At 42.4% G+C, this 21,074-nt stretch overlaps 1 non-coding gene across 1 annotated transcript; it reads right to left on the bottom strand.

The window, feature by feature from the left end:
- Positions 1-20,885: 20,885 nt before the first annotated feature.
- Positions 20,886-20,992, bottom strand: LOC122130379. The gene has a single exon (XR_006151870.1). It is a non-coding gene; the product is annotated as a U6 spliceosomal RNA (small nuclear RNA).
- Between the last annotated feature and the right edge of the window lie 82 nt (positions 20,993-21,074).

Consider the following 21,074-nt stretch of genomic DNA (forward strand, 5'->3'; position numbering starts at 1 on the left):
GTGCATTTTTTTATCAGGCACGATCAAAGATCGAAGGCGATGATGAGGGACACCATCACCATGGCGATACCGGGGCCCACCAGCAGAGCCCCTGTCTGCCCTGCGGACTCTGCTGCAGCGGCCCGAGCAACCAGACCGGCCACTCCAACTCCGCCTGCCCGCGGACGGCTCAACCCCCCCTCCTCCCCCTTAGTTTTGTAAATAGTTAGTGTAAATAGTTATAATGTGTGTGTGTGTGGGGGTGTGTCTGTGTATATATATATGTAAATATCTTTTAATAAATACTTTTTTTTTTTTTTAAACAAATTGACTTGTTTTTCTCTCATTAATCTTAAAGTTAAAAAAAGGTAAAAAGAGAGGTCCAAGAATGGAAGCTGCTGAACCAAGTGAGCCTCTAGCAGAATGTATGTAAGTAACAAATGCAATATGTGCAGACTGTACTAGATTGGTCTTTATGTCTAGAAGACTAAAACATTTCTGTATTTGAGTATGTAGGCTCCCAGGACGAGAGCAGCACCCCCACCACCTGCTACATCTGTGGTGAGGCCGGAACCCTCCAGGGCCGCCATGCACTCTTCAAGGGCCAGTTTTTCTGCACCCTTGAAGACGGCCCTGGAGGGCGTACGGCTGAGCAGTGGCTGCAGGAGCAGCAGGAGCGGGAGCAGCAGGAGCAGCATGAGTGGAAGCAGCAGGAGCAGCGGGAGCAGGAGCAGCATGAGCAGCAGGAGCAGGAGCAGCAGGAGCAGCATGAGCGGGAGCAGCAGGAGCAGCAGGAGCAGCATGAGCAGCAGGAGCAGCAGGAGCAGCATGAGCGGAAGCAGCAGGAGCAGCAGGGGCAGCAGGAGCTTCCCTCCTCATCACCCTTGCCTCCATCGCCTCCTGCTCGTCCGCCAGTCTGCCGAGCAGGGTGACCCTCTACCGGCGGCGGAAGGCAGAGGAGAGGGACAGGGAGGCCCTCCATCTTGAGCAGGCTGAAGGGGGCAGCCAGAACAGGCCTGGGGGAGCCTGCTTCATCTGCGGCGGAGCCCGAACCCTCCAGGGTGGACACGCTTCTTTCAGGGGGCAATTCTTCTGCCCCCTGGAAGAAGGCCCTGGAGGGCGGACGGTTCAGCAGTGGCTGCTGGACCGGCAAGGACCAGAGGTTCCGCCGCCGCCAAAGGTTCCCCGAACCACGGCCTGGAACCGGCTCAAGGTGGAGAGAATAAAGGAGATGGGGGGGGGGGGGGGAGAAGGAGAGGAAGCCCAACAAGCCCCGTATCTGCCAGCTGTGTGGCCAGCAACAGCAGAAGGACTATGGCCACAGCCAGTTTGGTGGCATAACTGTGGAGCTGTGGCTGGCTGAAAGAAGGAAGAAATAGGAAGACACGTTTTTTTTTAATTTTCATTTATTTATTACATTCGTTTTAGTTCATTTGTGTGTTTTAAATAATAAAAGGTTGTTGGGTTCCCAAAAAGTATGACTTCCTTGTTCTTTCTTTCCCGATTCACAGCGTGTTTGTCTAGCCGGGTGCCTGCCTTTGTTTTGAATTTTAAAGTAGCCATGTGCCTGTGTGCCGGAAACAACAGAGATTCCGCTATTGGTCTCATATCTGTCCTTTCTACAGGTGTAGAGTTCCGTTTTAACCACAAACGTTCAGGAAACATAGATAGACGCGTTCTGCAGAGCTGATTTTTCACATACTTTTCCAATTGGGTCTTCCCTCAAAAGCAACACAATTTTTCTGGGGTTTCGAGGTTCAAAATCGCCACATCAGCGCAGGCTTGGAAACCGAGTAGAACGTGCACCATCCATGCACAGAGCCACCCCCTCCCTTTTCTCTCACTCTCAATCACAGCAGATATGTAGAATGGAACTGAGTTACAGAATTGAAACACCGGATGTAGCACCGGAAGTAGCAAAATGAAACAAAATGAAACAAAGGAGGTTGAAATTGTTCCATTTACTACTTCCGCTACTCTAGGCGAAAAGCATTTGTCTATCAAAATTCAAATTCAAATTCAAATTCAAAAGCTTTATTGGCATGACCATAAGGATGTACAGTATTGCCAAAGCATTTGGGTTTGATACATAAAAGCGATTACATAAACAATACATATCTTTACACAGGGTACATCAGAAGGGTAAAGGGAGAAGTGGGAACAATAATACAAATACATAATAATTATCAGGGGATTAACAACAACAACAACAACAGACATGAACATACATGAATTTAATTATTTTATGGGCTCTCCCTCCGTCTATGGCAGGAAGATACATATTGTGCAGCAAGGACAAGGCATTCCTCTATTTCTCCGGTGAGGTATGAAAGCCTCTCCTCACTGCTCGCAAGCAGGAACTCAGGGAGGGCCTCACTAATCTTTTTAAAATAATTTAGTCTTATGTCCTCGTATTTTGTGCACTGTGTCAGGAAGTGCAGCTCTGTCTCTACTGTTCCTTGTTCGCAATGGGGGCACAGTCTGTTTTCCTTGGGCAGCCAGGTTTGTCTGTGCCTACCCACCTCTATGGCCAGGCTGTGTTCACTGAGTCTGTACTTTGTCAACGTGGTTCTCAGATTTTTGTCTGTGATCAGGGTCAAATAGGGTGCTAAATCATAATTTCTGTTTAGGGCCAAATATAATTGCATCTTACTTTGTGTTTTTGTTTGTGTTTTCCAATGGCTTATGTAATTTTGCTTAATTGTTTTTCCAATTTGGTTTATCCTAATTTCAGGTGCCTTTCTGTACTGGTCCTGAGGTGTTAGTAGGGTGTTAGTGTGTGTGTGGGGATCTGGAGAGCTCAGGCTCAGGACCAGCTGAGTGAGGGGACATGTATCTTTGCTCAACTCTTGGTATTGCAGGGCTTTATAATGATGGGAGTGGGGGTCACTGCTTTTTAAGTGCTTCCAGAATTTGATTGCCCTTTTCTGTATTTTTGTAATCAATGGATATTGGCCTAATTCTGCCCTGCATGCATTGTGTATGGCACATCTGTGGACTTTTAAAATGCTTTTGCAGAACTCTGCATGCAAGGTCTCAATTGGATGTTTTTCCCATTTGTTGAATTCCTGATTTGTAAGTGGACCCCACACCTCACTGCCATAAAGGGCAATTGGCTCAATTACTGATTCGAATAGTTTGAGCCAGATTCGGATTGGAATTTCTACAGGGATTTGTCGTTTTATGGCATAGAAAGCCCTGCGTGCTTTTTCTCTCAAATCATTCACTGCAAGATTCAACTTTCCATTTGAATTTATTATTAAGCCTAAATATCTGTAGTTATTTGTGTGTTCAATTGAGTGTGGCCCTATTGTAAAATTGTGTTTTTGTACCTGAGATCTGGATCTTTTTCGAATATCATTATTTTAGTTTTGTTTAGGTTTACTGCCAGGGCCCAGGTCTGGCAGTACTGCTCTAGCAGATCCAGATTTTGCTGTAATCCCTGTTCAGTGGGTGACAGCAGAACCAGGTCATCGGCATAGAGCAGGAGTTTGGTCTCCGAGTCGTGTAGGGTGACACCAGGTGCTGTTGATTTTTCTATGGTTTTTGCCAATTCGTTTATATAAAGGTTAAATAGGGTTGGGATTAAGCAGCAGCCTTGTCTCACCCCACGCCCCTGGGAGAGGAATTTGGTTCTTTTGCTTCCAATCTTTATTGCGCACTCACTTCTTGAATACATAGATTTGATCAGGTCATAGGTTTTTCCCCCTACACCACTTTCTAAAACTTTGTAAAATAAACCTGTGTGCCAAATAGAATCAAATGCTTGTTTAAAATCAATAAAGCATGCATATATTTTAGTTTTGTTTTGAATCACATGTCTCTCAATTAGGGTGTGTAGGGTGAAAATATGATCAGAGGTGCGGTAATTTGGTAAGAATCCAATTTGACATTTGCTCAGGGTATTGTGCTCCGTAAGGAAGTTTAGGACTCTAGAATTTATTATACTACAAAATAGCTTCCCCAGGTTACTGTTCACACAAATTCCTCTGTAATTACTAGGGTCGAATTTGTCACCAGATTTGAAAATTGGCGTTATGAGTCCTTGATTCCAGATGTCAGGGTAGTAACCTACACTCAGAACTAAGTTAAATAGTTTTAAGATGCCAGTTTGGAATTTTGTGCTCAGGCATTTTAGCATCTCAGTTAGAACACAGTCTAACCCTGGTGATTTTTTATCTTTTATCTTTCTTATTTAGTTTTTTAGCTCCATTTCAGTAATGGAGAGGTCTATGGGATTTTGATTGTCTTTAATAGTATATTCTAATTGTGTGAGCTTTTGATGTATGTGGTGTTGCTCCAAATTTGTGGTCAAATTTATGTTCTGAAATAGTGTTTGGAAATGGTTTGTCCATATTTCTCCATTTTGGATAGCCAATTCTTCTGGCCTCTTTTGTTTCAGGTTGTTCCAGTTGGTCCAGAAGTTATTTGAATTAATTGACTGCTCTATTACTTGTAGGTGCTTTTTGGTATATTGTGCTTTTTTGGATCTGAGTGTATGTTTATATTTTTTGAGCCTTTCACAGTAAAGAAGGCGTATGTTCATATTGTTTGGGTCTCTGTGTTTATGGTTAGATAGATTTCTTAATTCTTTTCTCATGTTTTGGCACTCTAGGTCGAACCAAATGTCCTCCTTTTTAAATTTAGGATTTATTTTTTTCTTCTTCTTTAGTTGTGCTTTCTCTGCTGTCTTTTCAAAAATGCTATTTATATTATTTACTGCCAAATCAACACCTTCTTTAGTGTGAGCATATGTGGTTTCCAGAAAGGTATCTAAGAGTGTTTGAATTTCTCGGCTGCCAATTGCTTTCTGGAATGGTTCTGTACTGTTTTGAGCCCATCTGTATGGATTCCTGAGGTGTCTCTATGGATTCTATCTCATTTGCATATCTGCTGCCATTGACTGCTTTGCCTGTTGGCTGCCTAGAGCCCTCCCCTCCCCCTCCATTATCCCCCCTGCTCTCAATCACAGCTATCAGTCACTCCATGTTTGACACTAAAAAAATCGGAAAAGGTAAGTTAAAATTATGTGTTCGTCACATTCTGTGTTAGGAGAACAAAAAAGTGTAATCTATGCTAAATGTATTGTGTAGGTTTATTGTATTAGCAAACTGTGTAAACGTTTTAAGGTTACATTTTGTCAGCTAAATCAAGGTTACATTTTTTCAATTGGGTTTAATTCATAGTTTCGATGGCGGTAAAACTGCATTACAAAATAATATCAGAGTATTTGTCTAGCTAGCCTTCATGTAATTTAACAAGCTCTGGTTAGGCAAGGTTTAATTTAAACTTTCGATCGCGGTGAAATGCGTGTAGAATATAACCAGAGTGCTGTCATTCATGTAATTTGGCAAAGTCAGCTATGTCAAGATTGAATTTAAACGTTCGATCACGGTTAAATCGCGTTAAAAATGTTATTTAAAGTACTTGTGTATCTAGCTTGCTGTCATTCATGTAAATTAGTAAACGCTTGACTTTTCATTCATTAACATTGCAAAAGCAATACGTGTTTGGCAAAGTCAGCTATGTCAAGGTTAAATTTAAACGTTCGATTTCTATTCGAAAAATTTGATTAAAGTGCTTGTGTATCTAGCTTGCTTTCATTCAATGTATCTTCATTAGTACGCCGACTAAAAGGAGTTTCTTTCTTAGAGCGAATCGAGTTGTTGCACTAAACGTTAGCCATCTTGACAGCCATTGCATTGAGAGCCCTGTTTTGTAAAACAAATGGATTTAACATGAGAGTCTAGAGGTCTGGGGCAATTTTCATTTCGCCCAAAACCATTTGAAGCATGACTAGCCTGATTGGACAATGACAAACCGCCCCTGCCAACAACCAGGCTTATTGGGTGAGAGACATGAGGAGAACGAGAAAGTGGTGCGACACATGAAAGAGGAGTAGGGAAAAACACTTGCGCACATGGAAGAAGTAGCCTACTAAGGGGCTATACAGAGAAACCACCTTCAGTGAGTAACGTCAAGTAGACGCTGGAGTATCACACATTTAGAATGCGCGTGGGTATTTGCAATTTGTATTAGTGGCGTTCTTTGAAGTTTAGCTCTCCCAACGGGGATAATAACCTAGCCTACTGCTAGCTCGCGGTCTGTCTGCTAGCACAGTAGTAATAGCATTCAGCAGTTTGTCCACAGTTAATTAACCTAGTGGTAACATTTTCGTCATGTAGTCAAGTTGGTCAATATTCAAGTTAGTTTAGCTTCTGCTCAGTTAGCGCCACAGGTTTTCCGGACACGCTTCTGGTTCCACTGAGTGGCCGTTGAGCGAGCACCGCCACCCGGATAGCAGCACTGGTGACCAGGGGAAAGCTTCATGCTTCAGTTCAGTGCTGACTCAGTGCATGGAACTGACTCGAGTGGAGTTCTTGAAACTGGACACTGAACTCGACATGTGTGGCCTTGGGACATAGGACGTCCTCCCAGTTGGTGTTCAGGGGTAAGTGCCTATCCCTTTCTGCCTTTTCCCTATTGTAGCCCGTGTTTTCTATAGGAGGAGGCCTCGTCTCTCTAAATTTCATTGAGACATTGTTGATTGTTAATGGCATAATAGATATTTTAATTTTTGAATATTATATACACTCAATCGTGTTGCAATGACTAAAGGAAATGTCAGCAGTGGGTGGCACAGGACTGAGCCATAAACCATTTTAGCTAGTGTTGCTTCAGGAGCATGGAAGGGAGGAGTGCAAATTGATTGCCTGTTGAGCTCAGATATCAATCAGATATGGACCCTATCTTTAGACCCAAGCTTAGACAGCCAGAACTCTTGTCGTATTTTTAATCTAGTTATGACTGTATTGTTAAATAATGTGTTTATTGCTGGTACTGGAACATGGACATCTCAACAAATAGAGGTAGCAGTTAAACAAGAAGGCTGCCATACGGCAGAAGGGCCCTTTTCCGAGAAATCACGTGGCAGACATGCCTTTTCTTATAAACCCTGTTGCAAAGATACCTTTTCCGAGCAATCACGTGGCAGACATGCATTTTCTTCGATTCGTACGGTCATGAAAAACCTGGAAAAGTCATGGAATTTTAAAATGGTTATTTCCATTATAACCAAAAATGTGATCATTAGTGGGTAAGCAGTCGAATTATTTTAGTTTACCAGTTTGTTCTTTCCGTTCTACCCATGGTTAAGGACTAAGTGGAGCTTGTATATTGGGATTTAATTTAATTTCATTTCATTTTTGATATATTGTCAATGTTATTTTGATAATACGTTAGCCTTTTTTATTTTTAGGTTGTATAGCCTTTTTCACTCTGGCAGTGGGACTGCCAATGGAAACTAGCCTTTTGGCTATAATTGGGTGCATTTACATTTTAATGTTCATGAATGTACACTGCCCTCTTGATCAAATAAATACATTGATTGATTGATTGATTGATACGCTCTCATACTAACTGAAATAGTTCGGTGGCCATAGCAACAGTAACTCAGGGAAGCGGACGGGATAATGCCAGGGAAGTGTAGATTTAACCATGCTTGGCTACAAATGGAAAAGTACATGACCTGACGAAGACCCGGGACGATCAAAATGTAGGTTGTGTGGTGGTAAAACATTCGACATTTCAAACATGGGATAGGCGGCATTAACCATCTATATTAACCCTCTATACCCCAATAGAATTCTAGAACACTGCATCACATTACTGTGAAAACCAGAGAATTCCTGTATTTTTTGAAAACAATAGAAAAACAAACAGTTACAGAATAACAAAAAATACAGGAATTCTCAGGTATCCACGAATTTCGTAAGAAGTGGTCATTGACTGCATTTGTATATAAGCATAGGGGCAAGTATCCACAGTTTGTTTCATATAGTCTACTGGCAGTGATGGGCAAGCTACTTGATATGTGTAGTGAGCTAAGCTACAAGCTACTCTACAATAAATTCAGCTTCACTACACAGAAGCTACCACTCATAACAATGTAGCAAGCTAAGTTACAAAAACCTGTCAAAAGTAGCTTGATGCATTAGTAGCTACTTTCAGTTAAACAAACTGCATGCCAAGTCAATGCAATTTTAGTGATCAACACAACTGTCAGTCAGATAAAGGCTAAAATATGTTTAGATTTATGTATTGAACAATAGCCCAATACACAAAAAACAAATGCATGAGTTTACAAATTAACATCACATGAGTTTACAAATTAAACTTTGCTAAGAACTGTCTCCGACCTCTGTTTAGGAAAACAATCGTGACTACCACTACCATCATACAGCCTTATGTGTGTGTGTGTGTGTGTGTGTGTGTGTGTGTGTGTGTGTGTGTGTGTGTGTGTCCGTGTTGCCAACTCCTCTGTGAGGAAACTAGCTCTCCCAAAAATCGCCAGAAGTCGTTAGATGACGCATGACATAAATGTATTTCGTTTCCATCTTTGTTTTGTTTGTTTGCAGCCTTGCTGCCAACTATACTGCAGTACAGCATTTGTGTTAAAATGTACATGTGTGTAAAATATAGATCTAAGTGTCACTGAAGACATTTTCCCACTATTACGGCTGCATATGAAATTCATGGGCCATCAACAAGACAAAGTGACCCAAAAAGGGAACTACAACAAATATGTATCCAAAGTGACTTACAATATCATTTTTCATTGCCCAGGAAATTGAACCCAGGTCAGCTACTTGTTAGCCAACAACACTAACCACTGTACCACTTACAGGGTTTTTCCTGCATAGAGAAAATTTGGGCGCGCGCCTACGCCGTTTTCCCGAGCGCCTACAACAAATCCCGAGCGCCTAAGGCAAAAAAAAACTCCATCAAACTGTGGATACTTGCCCCTATGCTTATATACAAATGCAGTCAATGACCACTTCTTCCGAAATTCATGGATACCTATCTCAGTCAAGGTTCACTACCAACAAAACGCTGTGCAACTACAGCATTTTTTGCAGATGTTTAGATACTCTGTTCAAAACAGTTAACTTTCAGTTTAAAACCTAACTTACAGTATTTTAGATTACTGTACATGGAAATATGCTGTATTTGGACAGACACATTAAGGTATATGCTTGAATAAGACAAAGTATTCTTATTTTAGCAGAAAGTTTAGTTAGATCATTTTGTTGTTTTGGCTTGCAGACTTCTTACTATCTCTACAGAAGGCAAGCATAGATGTAGCTGTTCCTGAAGAGTTGTTTCCACTATTACAGTACTGCTCTATATGTAAGTCATAAGCTATCAGTGAAAGACAGTGATTGAAGAATGCAATTACAGTAAATGTACCCACTCAATAGTGACATCTATTGTGAGAAGCAAACTAACATATGAACACGGTCTTCAGATAGTTAGCTTGGATTGACGTATTTCCAAGATGCCATGCAAAGGAGAATGTTACCGTAAATGTGAAGTTCAAACATGTAAAAGTTTGACCCCAAATATAGAGGACAGAATGGATCAGCATTAGGGCTACAGTAGAATTCTAGTGGTATTACAGTACTTTGGTAGACTGTATCTTGTGTTGATGTATGTAAATATTAGAAATACTACAGTAAATACTTAGCATATTTATGCCTTTTTGTTGTCCTGTAGTAAGCCTATATAACACGTGCAATTTTAGCATATGACTGTAATGACACATATTGCAGCATTTTAGAAATGTTTGTTCACTGTAATATAACAATATTTACTGTAGTCCAAAGAAATTTTTGCCTTTGTGTGTTTTTTCTCCTTTTTGCAATGCAAACCTACAGTAATCTATGCCAATCTAGAGGATACAACAACATGTTATATATGCAATTGGCAATGCTTCAAGTTGTTAGTGTTTTTTAGGTCATTGTACTCTGAGAGAGAGAACATTTGCTAAAGTTACGGCAGCATGACTCACTTTTGGGTGAAGTATGAACTGTTTTGGTGGTTGTAGTGCATTTTGCACCAAAGGTTAACTGATATGCTGAGGTGTGTGTCTGTTAAGCCCACTGTGTGAAGTGTTTTGGAAAAAGTGTACATGGTATTGACACAAGTTTAAAAGTGATCGGAAAAAACTGTAATGTGTGTCCTCCAGGAGAACGTCCTAAAACTTCTTCGACCATAGAAAAATCTCTCAGTAGGTGAGGCCATGACAACACAATTGAGTCATTCCATGCCAAACGTCCAAATTTAAGAACATCTCCCCACTCGACCATCTCAGATTTGGCTGAAAAAATTCAAGGATGTTCATACACTTCTTAATAGGTATAGTCCCAAATATTAGCTCTCTACTCCCAATAGTTTTGTCACACAAAACATTTTTTAGCAACTAAGTTATGTGCATTTTCAGACGCTTTTTTAGCAGCGTTTTCTGAAGAGCCATTTTCAAATGCTATAACTAGAAAAGTATTAAGCTTAGCTAGCTCCTTCAAACTTTCTAGGCTTAAAATCAGCTACCATTACTTGAAGAATATGGACTTCCAAGGGTGTGGCTTGGGTATATCATAGTATCGGTGTGCTTGAATTGCACGAACATTTTACTCTACGCTCTGTGGCAGCATCTTTGAAGGAAGGATCTTGTGGAAAGCTTAATGTTAAAGCTAGAGACTTGATATTATACACAGACCCCTTCCTATGTATGCTCTGTATAAAAAAAACTCTCCCTATGCGATGAATGGTCTGGAAGATATTAAAGCTTGAAAATGGATGAAAACCCATTTTCCTGCAATTTTTGGCATGCTATAGCAAAAAAATGAGAGCATCTACCAACATGAAACTAACTGTTTTGGAAAGATTAGATATTTGTCCTTCAACATATAAAAAAATTGTGATGGTGTTCTGGCCACATTTTCTGAATTTTTTTTAATTTGGGAATTTTTGTACACGCCCAGCATTCAATGGCCTATGGGAGCATATTCAAATGCTAACAAATGCCACTAAGTTTATGACACAGAGCTTAAACTGCATATTTTTGTATACTGTATGCTTTGGAATTCTCATTGTTAGTTTAAATACTACAATTTTAATCTCTCTTCATGTATACACCGGAGATTTCAAAATGTTTGGTCATGGAAATTTGGTTTAAAGTCATGGAAATCCATTGGTCAAAAATTAGGGACATCTTCGGTGCCGATACTTCGTTAAAATACTCGCACTCGTTTTGAATTGCCGATACCAAGCACCGATACACTCATCAGTATTTCACTGCATCAAACTGGCCGGGCTATGCTGACACAAAATGTGATTTATTGTCCTACCCACTCTCTGCCAGACTAGTAAGTAGCTTTATTTGCCGTCTTGGTGTTGCATTTGCTTGATGTTTGACTGTTAGGAAAGTTTGTCATAGTGTCAAAGTATTTCAGTATACAGGTTTCGCTAAATTTAGGCGATTTGGGCTCATTTTAAGATAAATGACGACGACAGGAGTAAGGGCACAGTGTAAAGATCTGCACTGCTACGGTGTCGAGGGGCGGAAAGGAAAGTACTTTGTTTAACACAAGCAATTTGATTAAACATCTGAAGACACACCATAGTGCTAAGTACACAGAGTTCACTGATGCTAGTGGCGCAAGACCGAAGTAACCAATCTTTACTGACGTCTTGCAAAAGAAAAAAACGCGCACGCACACAGAGAGAGAGAGGTAGAGAGAAAGACTGTGCCACAGAGGTTAAGTGATTGTTTGTGTACTTGAGCAGGAGATTCTTCTGATCCTTTTTTAACTGAAATGTGCTCTTGTGCTAATCCAGTAATAGTTCTGTTCACTTTTTGTTAAGCAGACTGTGTTGTTAACTATGCAGCAAATTGAATGCCATCTGGTTATATTTGCATTTGTCTAATGTGGTGATATTGTCTGTTTGAAGGCTTTTTTGTGTGTTAAAACCAGAAAGCTCTGTTTATTTTTGGCTTGGGATAGCCTTCTGTTAATTTTGTACTATAGGCTTGACATAATCTGCAGAGGATAAAATAAAATCTGCCTCCCAATTAATTGCACTTTCATGGAGACCAAATCTAAGAAGTATCGGTATCGGTACTCGGTATCGGCAAGTACACAAATAAAAATACTCGTACTCGTATCGGTTTGTAAAAAAGTGGTATCGGTGCATCCCTAGTCAAATGGTATGAACCCTGTTTCTTATATACCCCGTTGCAAAGATACCTTTTCTTATAAATCACGTGGCAGAGATATGTTTTCTGATAAATCACGTGGCAAACATGCCTTTTCTTATAATCCCCGTTGCAAAGATACCTTTTCATATAAATCACGTAGCAAACATGCCGTCTCTGAAAAACCACATAGCAGACACACCTAGGCACTTTTGGGGGCTTCTGAGGGTTTTGACTGTCACAAGCCACAGATAGGCGCTTCTAAAAGGCCATGCCAAGGACATAGCCTCCAGATGGGTGCCTCTGAGGGGTCATGGCGGGGTCACAGACTCCTCTAGACGCTTCGGCAATGCCACAAGACAGACAATTTCCAGACACTACCTGGAAAAAACTGAGACACCTGTTATCACAGGAAACTGTGCAATATGCACGCTGTTAAGATAGATGCACCAATTGTTCTCAATCTCGATGTAGTTAAGTCTGATAAAGTAAACAAGAACAGGGAAGAACAAAGAACAGGGTAGAACAAAGGGGGCTAAATCTATAAAAGGGGGCACGGGGACTTAATCTTCAGGTTATCTACTTGATCGCTCTTGCCATTTTGCTTAGAGTCTTTGAGATGCTCCATGGACCAGCTCAGCAGTAGTTAACTCCTCTGAATTAAACCGTTCAGTATATTCATACCTGTTTGCCTTGAGAAGTTTCTTGAGAACTCTTAGAATTTTCCACTACACTCTCCAAATTGAAAAAAATTCACACAGTTCTATGAAGACTATTTGTTCAGAGGTTGCCGCTACCATAAATTGTTCATTTGTACGTCTTGTATTTATATCATTTCTGTAGGAACCATGGTACACGGTTACTGTTCATTCTCTGTCACGGATCATTATAACACGGTTCCATACATTGTCTATGCAAGGGGCATTCAATGTGCACAGACTATTCTATCACGGCTACCATGGCAATCATTACTTGTGTGTGTAAAATAAATAAATGTTCTTTACATTGTCATCGGGACTTGACATCTCTGTTCTAACCGGACAACCTGTCGCGATTGGCACCTATTACACGACCTTCCGCCATAGATATAATTGGGGATCCAGTCACGTAATCGCCCTCCTTTTCACTATTGTAAGAGATTCTGCCCAGCACGGTGAGTTTTGCATCTTGTAAAATGACTGTTGGCCATATCTGTACTTGTAGAAGTCCTTTGTGCATGTTGATAATGCATGTTGGTTTAGGCATGTTATTCATTGTTGATTATGTCCCTCCGAGTGTCACCTCCCAGGGTCTCGTAGATGAGCCACGCCATGGCTTCCCCCTCCCTACCCAGCTCCCGCGCCTGGGAAGACGGCCGCCCCGGCTCCGCTCCTGCGAAGACCGGCCACTCCATCTTCAGCTCCTGCGAACACGGCCGCCCCGACTCCTGCGAAGACGGCCACCCCAGCTCTAGCTCCTGCGAAGATGGCCACCACAGCCCCCCCTCCCGCTAAGACGACTGCTCCAGCTCCTGCGAAGACGGCCACTCCACCTTCAGCTCCTGCGAAGACGGCCGCCCCGACTCCTGTGAAGACGGCCATCCCAGCTCCAGCCCCAGCTCCAGCCCAAGCTCCAGCCCCAGCTCCTGCGAAGACAGCAGCTCCAGCTCCAGCCCCAGCCCCAGCTCCTGCAATGACGGCCGCTCCAGCCCCAGCTCCTGTGAAGACGGCCGCCCCAGCTCCAGCTCCTGCGAAGATGGCCACCACAGCCCCCCCTTCCACTAAGACAACGACCCCAGCTCCCGCGAAGACGGCCACTCCATCTTCAGCTCCCGCGAAGACGGCCACTCCATCTTCAGCTCCTGCAAAGACGGCCGCCCCGACTCCTGTGAAGACGGCCACTTCATCTTCAGCTCCTGCGAAGACGGCCGCCCCGACTCCTGTGAAGACGGCCACTCCATCTTCAGCTCCCGCGAAGACAGCAGCCCCAGCTCCCGCTCCCGCGAAGACAGCAGACCCAGCTCCAGCTCCTGTGAAGACAGCAGACCCAGCTCCAGCTCCTGCTCCTGTGAAGACGGCCGCCCCAGATTCAGCTCCCGCTCCCGCAAAGACAGCAGACCCAGCTCCAGCTCCAGCTCCCGCGAAGACAGCAGCCCCTGCTCCAGCTCCAGCTCCCGCGAAGACAGCAGCCCCTGCTCCAGCTCCTGTGAAGACAGCAGACCCAGCTCCTGCTCCCGCGAAGACAGCAGCCCCCGCTCCAGCTCCAGCTCCCGCGAAGACAGCAGCCCCTGCTCCAGCTCCAGCTCCTTAGAAGACAGCAGCCCCCGCTCCAGCTCCTGCTCCTGTGAAGACGGCCGCCCCAGCTCCAGCTCCTGCGAAGACAGCAACTCCAGCTCCTGCGAAGACGGCAACCCCAGCTCTTGCTGTACTCTTCCATAGGTAATGTTCTGTTTGAATTAATGATGTTGGTGTAATGAAATGAATGATGTCAATGAAACAATCTCCTCGATCCAAACCAGTCTGGATTCAAAAGCGGTCACTCCACCAAAAGAGCCCTGTTGTCGGTGACCGAGGCCTTAAAAACAGCTAGAGCAGCAGCTCAATCCTCGGCTCTCGTCCTGCTTGACTTATCAGCTGCGTTTGATACAGTCAACCACCGCATCCTTCTGTCCATACTGTGAAGTATGGGCATTTCTGGCAAGGCGCACTCCTGGTTTGAATCGTACCTCACTGGGCGCTCGTTCAACGTGTCATGGCAAGTTCAGCTGTCTGTACCTCACCGCCTCACCACAGGGGTGTCCCAAGGCTTGGTGATGGGACCCAGGGGCGGCCCTAGCACATTTGGCGCTCTAGGCGAGCTTCACTACAAAAAAAATATTTTGTTTTCCCCACGAAAACGGAATTGCAACTTTCAAACGCTATTTTGCCCTGTAAGACTGCATTTCTTTCACATAAACACAACAACGATCGCGACAATGAACAAACATTAATTCAAGAACAAATCACTGACAAAATGTCACGCCTGTGCTGGACTACGCCCCGGCCACGCCCCCTGTTGAACTGTTTATGGACACACACACACCTCCACGTCATCTTCCCAATCACCTGCAAATAATGTTTTCTTAATGTCTTCTAAAAGTGAATCTAAAATGATATAACAAAAGTATGTATTATCATCATTTGTTAAATGTAGCTATTATGTTAGTTATTAAGCATTTGGTGTATTTGGACAGCCTGACATTTTTTTATCCAAGATGCATAGCTCTTGATTAGTTGAATCATGTCTAATTAAACTGGCTAGCTCGCTCCACCAAAACTAAAGCGTCCAAATTTGATTACTCAAATTTTTATGACGCAAAATGACGCAAATTGCGGTACAGCTGAACTTGAACTGATGTTTCGACTGAATGGCAATAACAAGGAACGTCACAAGTCACTGGCTAGCTAGCGTTAGCTAACTAGCAAGATTACATACAAACCATTCGCTAAAGTTGACACACTTGGATTTTTACCAGTATTCCTCACTTATTGACAAGTTGCCGTGTTTGGCTTCCCTTAATGGGTGTGCTATGCAACGAGTAAGGTATGTGTAGTGTTGTTGCACTGGCTATTGGCTTTATATGTGCTCCCCTATTTTAATCATGTCTTTTTTTGTATAATGTAGAATAAATGGACATCATTTTTTATATACCCGCCTCTAAAATCATTAAAGAACTATGTGACAGGGAGTAGGAAAACGTTCAATGATAAGGTACATCTTTTCTTAACTCCACTAAAGTGCCGCGGGCAATTCACGCATTCGTGAACGTTTTCTTATCTGGAATTCATTCTAGGCTAGAACAGGATTTAAGGATTTACCTTTCTCCTTGGCACGTTTCTCTTCTTCTTCCTTTCTTTTCTTCCTAAATTGCGCCCCGGATGGCTTTTGCCTCTTCATTATTTTATTATTCAAAGTTTCTTGAACACACACACACTCTAACCAAACGCCTCACTGTGCTTGCATGTTCTGACAACAACAAGGACGTACATACCCCTTCCGTTTTCGATTTTTGGCTCATTTTACCCTAATGTTAGATTTTTTTTTTATGTCAAAATATTGGTTGGAGATATAGAAGGGGGCGCAAAAAAACCCCCACAATTCTTGTTTTGTTTTTTTTGCTGGGCGCAGTTTTTTGCGCCCCCCCTCTGAGTGGCGCCCTAGGCGACCGCCTATACCGCCTGTAGGAAAAACCGCCCCTGATGGGACCACTTCTATTTGCCATTTACACCACCTCGTTGGGCCCTATCATCCGCTCGCATGGTTTTTCCTACCACTGTTATGCCGATGATACTCAACTGTTTCTGTCTTTCCCTCCTGAGGACACCACTGTCTCGGCGCGTATCTCGGACTGTCTCGCTGATATATCCACATGGATGAAAAATCACCACCTTCAGCTGAACCTGGCCAAAACGGAACTGATGGTCTTTCCAACCAAACAGGTCATCCACCACAACATCAATATCAATATTGACTCTTTATTTCTTGTTCCATCCAAAACAGCAAGAAACCTCTGCGTCATTATTGACGACCAACTGACCTTCACGGCCCACATCGCCTCTGTCTCCAGGTCGTGCCGCTTTGTGCTATACAACATCCGCAAAATCAGGCCGTACCTAACCCAGTATGCCACCCAGCTGCTGTTGCAAACCTTGGTGAGTTCCCGCCTTGACTACTGCAACGCCCTCCTAACGGGCCTGCCGGCTTGAGTGGTGAAACCGCTACAGATGATCCAGAACGCGGCGGCGCGTCTGGTGTTCAACCAACCGAAGAGGGAACACGTCACCCCGCTCTCCTACGCTACTATTGAGCTCCACTGGCTGCCTGTAGCTGCTCACATTAAGTTCAAGTCACTTATGCTTGCCTACAGAGTGATTGCTGGTTCTGCTCCCACCTACCTAAATGCTCTTGTAAGGGCAAATGTTACACCCAGGATGCTGCGCTCGTCCAGTGAGCGTCGTTTGGCTCTGCCGTCTGTGCAAGTACGGCAATCCAGACTATTCTCATTTGTAGTTCCACGTTGGTGGAACGAACTGCCTAGCACTACCAGAGCAGGGGCGTCCCTCTCTGCCTTCAAGAAGCTTTTGAAGACCCAACTCTTCAGAGAGCACCTCCCTTCCTAAACTGGCACTTCGACTAGTGCTTAACTCGCACTTACAGCGGTTACATTCCTGCACTTTTCTTTTCTATTTCGTTTTTCTTATTTCTTATGTAAAGTAGTATTTATTGTTACACCAGGGTTCTAATGCTCGTAGCGTGACCGTTCCCTTGTACGTCGCTTTGGACAAAAGCGCCTGCTAAATGACTAAATGTAAATGTTCTGTACTCTTCTGTAGATAATGTTCTGTTGTGTGAATTAATGATGTTCTGTACTCTTCTGTAGACAATGTTCTGTTGTGTGAATTCATGATGTTCTGTACTCTTCCGTAGATAATGTTCTGTTGTGTGAATGAATGATGTTCTGTACTCTTCTGTAGATAATGTTCTGTTGTGTGAATTAATGATGTTCTGTACTCTTCCGTAGATAATGTTCTGTTGTGTGAATGAATGATGTTCTGTACTCTTCTGTAGATAATGTTCTGTTGTGTGAATTAATGATGTTCTGTACTCTTGCGTAGATAATGTTCTGTTGTGTGAATTAATGATGTTGGTGAAATGAATGATGTTCTGTACTCTTCTGTAGATAATGTTCTGTTGTGTAAATTAATGAGTTCTGTACTCTTGCGTAGATAATGTTCTGTTGTGTGAATTAATGATGTTCTGTACTCTCCCGTAGATAATGTTCTGTTGTGTGAATTAGTGATGTTCTGTTGTGATGCCGCTCTTCCCAAGCTCTTTTATTGTACCAATATTGTTCCGTTGTGGTAAGGTTTTCCATGGTGAATGTGACCCATAACTATTGTTTTCATTATTTTTAAGGCCTGACTGAGTTCTTCTTCTTCCTATTAATAATAATAATAATATTATTATTATTATTATTATTTATTATTGGTACCATTTTAACTTTTGTATAATGTGTATTTCTTCTGACACATGACATCACCCCTGTGCTTTGGGCCAATTAGGGAGAGTTCAGCTACCTGATAAAAGGGTTAGTTTGGGGTTAGATAATGTTCTGTTGTGTGAATGAATGATGTTCTGTACTCTTGCGTAGATAATGTTCTGTTATGTGAATTAATGATGTTCTGTACTCTCCCGTAGATAATGTTCTGTTGTGTGAATTAATGATGTTGGTGTAATGAAATGAATGATGTTGTGTGAATTAATGATGTTCTGTACTCTTCCGTAGATAATATTATGTTGTGTGAATTAATGATGTTGGTGTAATGAAATTAATGATCCGTACTCTTCTGTAGATAATGTTCTGTTGTGTGAATTAATGATGTTGGTGTAATGAAATTAATGATGTTCTGTACTCTTCTGTAGATAATGTTCTGTTGTGTGAATTAATGATGTTCTGTACTCTTCCGTAGATAATGTTCTGTTGTGTGAATTAATGATGTTTGTTTGTGATGGCGTCTTCCTAAGCTCTTTTATTGTACCAATATTGTTCCGTTGTGGTAAGGTTTTCCATGGTGAATGTGACCATAACTTGTTTTCATTATTTTGAAGGCCTGACTGAGCTTCTTCTTCTTCTTCTTCCATTTTTTTAACTTGTATAATGTGTATTTCTTCTGAACAATGACATCACCCCTGTGCTTTGGGCCTGTGGTGGTACGGGCCAATTAGGGAGAGTTCAGCTACCTGATAAAAGGGTTAGTTTGGGGTTAGATAATGTTCTGTTGTGTGAATTAATGATGTTCTGTACTCCCGTAGATAATGTTCAGTTGTGTGAATTAATGATGTCCTGTACTCTTCTGATAATGTTCTGTTGTGAAAAGAGATGGAAAAGTTTGCTCAATTTTAATTCAATAATTTGGCAAGCAGTCAAGGGTCATAGTTACATTTCTAACTGTCATTGAAAGTGGGTGGGAACCTGGAAGAAGTATATGTCATTGTAGGAAAGGGTTTTTTTTTTTTTTTTTTTTTTCAAAGATTTGTGTTGGAGCTGTTGATGGAGATACTGCTACAACAGAAGCAGTACCTGACCCAGTGGGAAAAGGCCACAAAGAGAATCGACTCCGGCCCTAATCATGGCTGCACCACAATACATGAAGATACCTGCGCAGACAACCTGGGCTTTTCAGATGGAATCAGCGATACTGGCAGGACGGGGTCACTCAAACTCAGCAGCCAAACGGATCCGTCCTGTCCTTTCATTCACACGGCTGTACAGTGTTGGTTTGCGCACGAGTGTCAGACAGACGGAAGTGCCATTGCGCCACCATCACCATGGTAACTAAGAGAGAAATAAACTCCATCCTGCTCTCTTGCCAGTTAGTGATGGTCGTGCAACAGCGCTTTTGATGATAAATCTGAAGTAGTTGTGTGTTGGTTTTTTAAAGGGGAAAAACTTGTGATTCCTGTCTTGTGTGATACAGTATGATGTCCTTGTGGCCAAGTATTGTAACAGGTTGTGTGTTACTTGACGACCCCTTTCCTAAAATATCTGCACTTACATATTTTTATATTTAGGCAAAAAACTACTAATTTGCTTCTTAATCAAATAGTTATATATAGATGTGTTATATTTCAGGTGAGAAGACATGGGTTTTTAAAAATGCGTTTTTTAAATATCGCTTCAGAGTAAGCTACAGCCCTGGAGCGCCATCTGGCGGTGCATGTGCGTCACACATTTTATGAACTACGTCGATCAATTCGATACATTTACTGGTACTTCAGTTTGAAGTAGTCATTAGCATGTAAGGCAACAGAAAGTTAAAGTGACATGGAAGAAAGACCCGCGTATGAAGTTGAAGAAGACTTAAAAAAATAGGCATAGTTTTGAAAATAAACGTTTCAAGGATTGTAGGGAGGTAAGTAATGGAATGCGAGTGCTATCTGGCGGTGGATTTGTGCAGAGCTGAAGATGGAGGAGTATTTAGGGCCGAAACGAAGGTAAGGTGTGCTAGATCGGAGGAGAACGATGTCCCTAGATGGTATATTTGCAGCTCACTGTGATGCAACCAGTCAAATGCTCTCTATCATGCATCAGTAGAAGTTTGTGAGGATGACTGACTCCATGCCAAACTTCTTCAGTCTCCTCAAAGAAGAACCGTTTCCAGGCCGCTTTGACCACCTTGTCTGTGAGCAGACCAGGAGAGATCGTCACTGATATGCACCCCGAGGAACCTGAAGCAGCTGACCCTTTCAACTTGAGATCTGTTGATGTGTAGGGGTGCAAATATAAGAGTTTGACATGTACCTCAAAGTGTACTGTTTCCACATATGCAAGGGCATTTCATTTCATTCAATTGTAATCTCTCACCTGTTTAGAAACACTCAATAAACACATGTTCAAACGTCATACAGTTACTGTTGCACACATAGAATACTATTGTAATACTATTACAATCGAATAATAGGTAGGATACATAGTCTAGCCACCAGCAATACATATGCTTTTGCTACACAATTATGGCTTCATTATAACTGATGAAAAAGCATTCATGTAGTAACACGAATAATTTAAATTTTCAACTGACCAGAAAACTGGTGATATTACCACGGTCAATATTGCCATCTGTCGGCAGGTCATTGTACTACAGCGATTAATAAAGACAACCATAGTCAAAGCGGCAGGCTGGTGTATTGCAGCTACAAATGGTCGAAAGTGTCCTCTGGCGGCTGGTCGGCGTACTACAACCACGAAGAACGTGTTTTCAAAGGAAAGTAGGACAGAGAAGAATGGCAAAAAACCTCGAAGAACGGTTTTCAAAAGAAAGTAGAACAGAGAAGAATGGCAAAAAAAACTCAAAATATGGAACGCTTCACGAATTTGCGTGTCATCCTTGCGCAGGGGCCATGCTAATCTTCTCTGTATCGTTCCAATTTTAGTATATGTGCTGCCGAAGCGAGCACAAACTATACCAATGTTCGAGGTCTATTTATAGGACTACTCTGACGTGGTCGCAGGACCTCTGGTGTCTCATTGTTCTCTGTC

The sequence above is a fragment of the Clupea harengus genome, unplaced genomic scaffold (genome assembly GCF_900700415.2).
Source record: "Clupea harengus unplaced genomic scaffold, Ch_v2.0.2, whole genome shotgun sequence".
NCBI lineage: Eukaryota > Metazoa > Chordata > Actinopteri > Clupeiformes > Clupeidae > Clupea > Clupea harengus.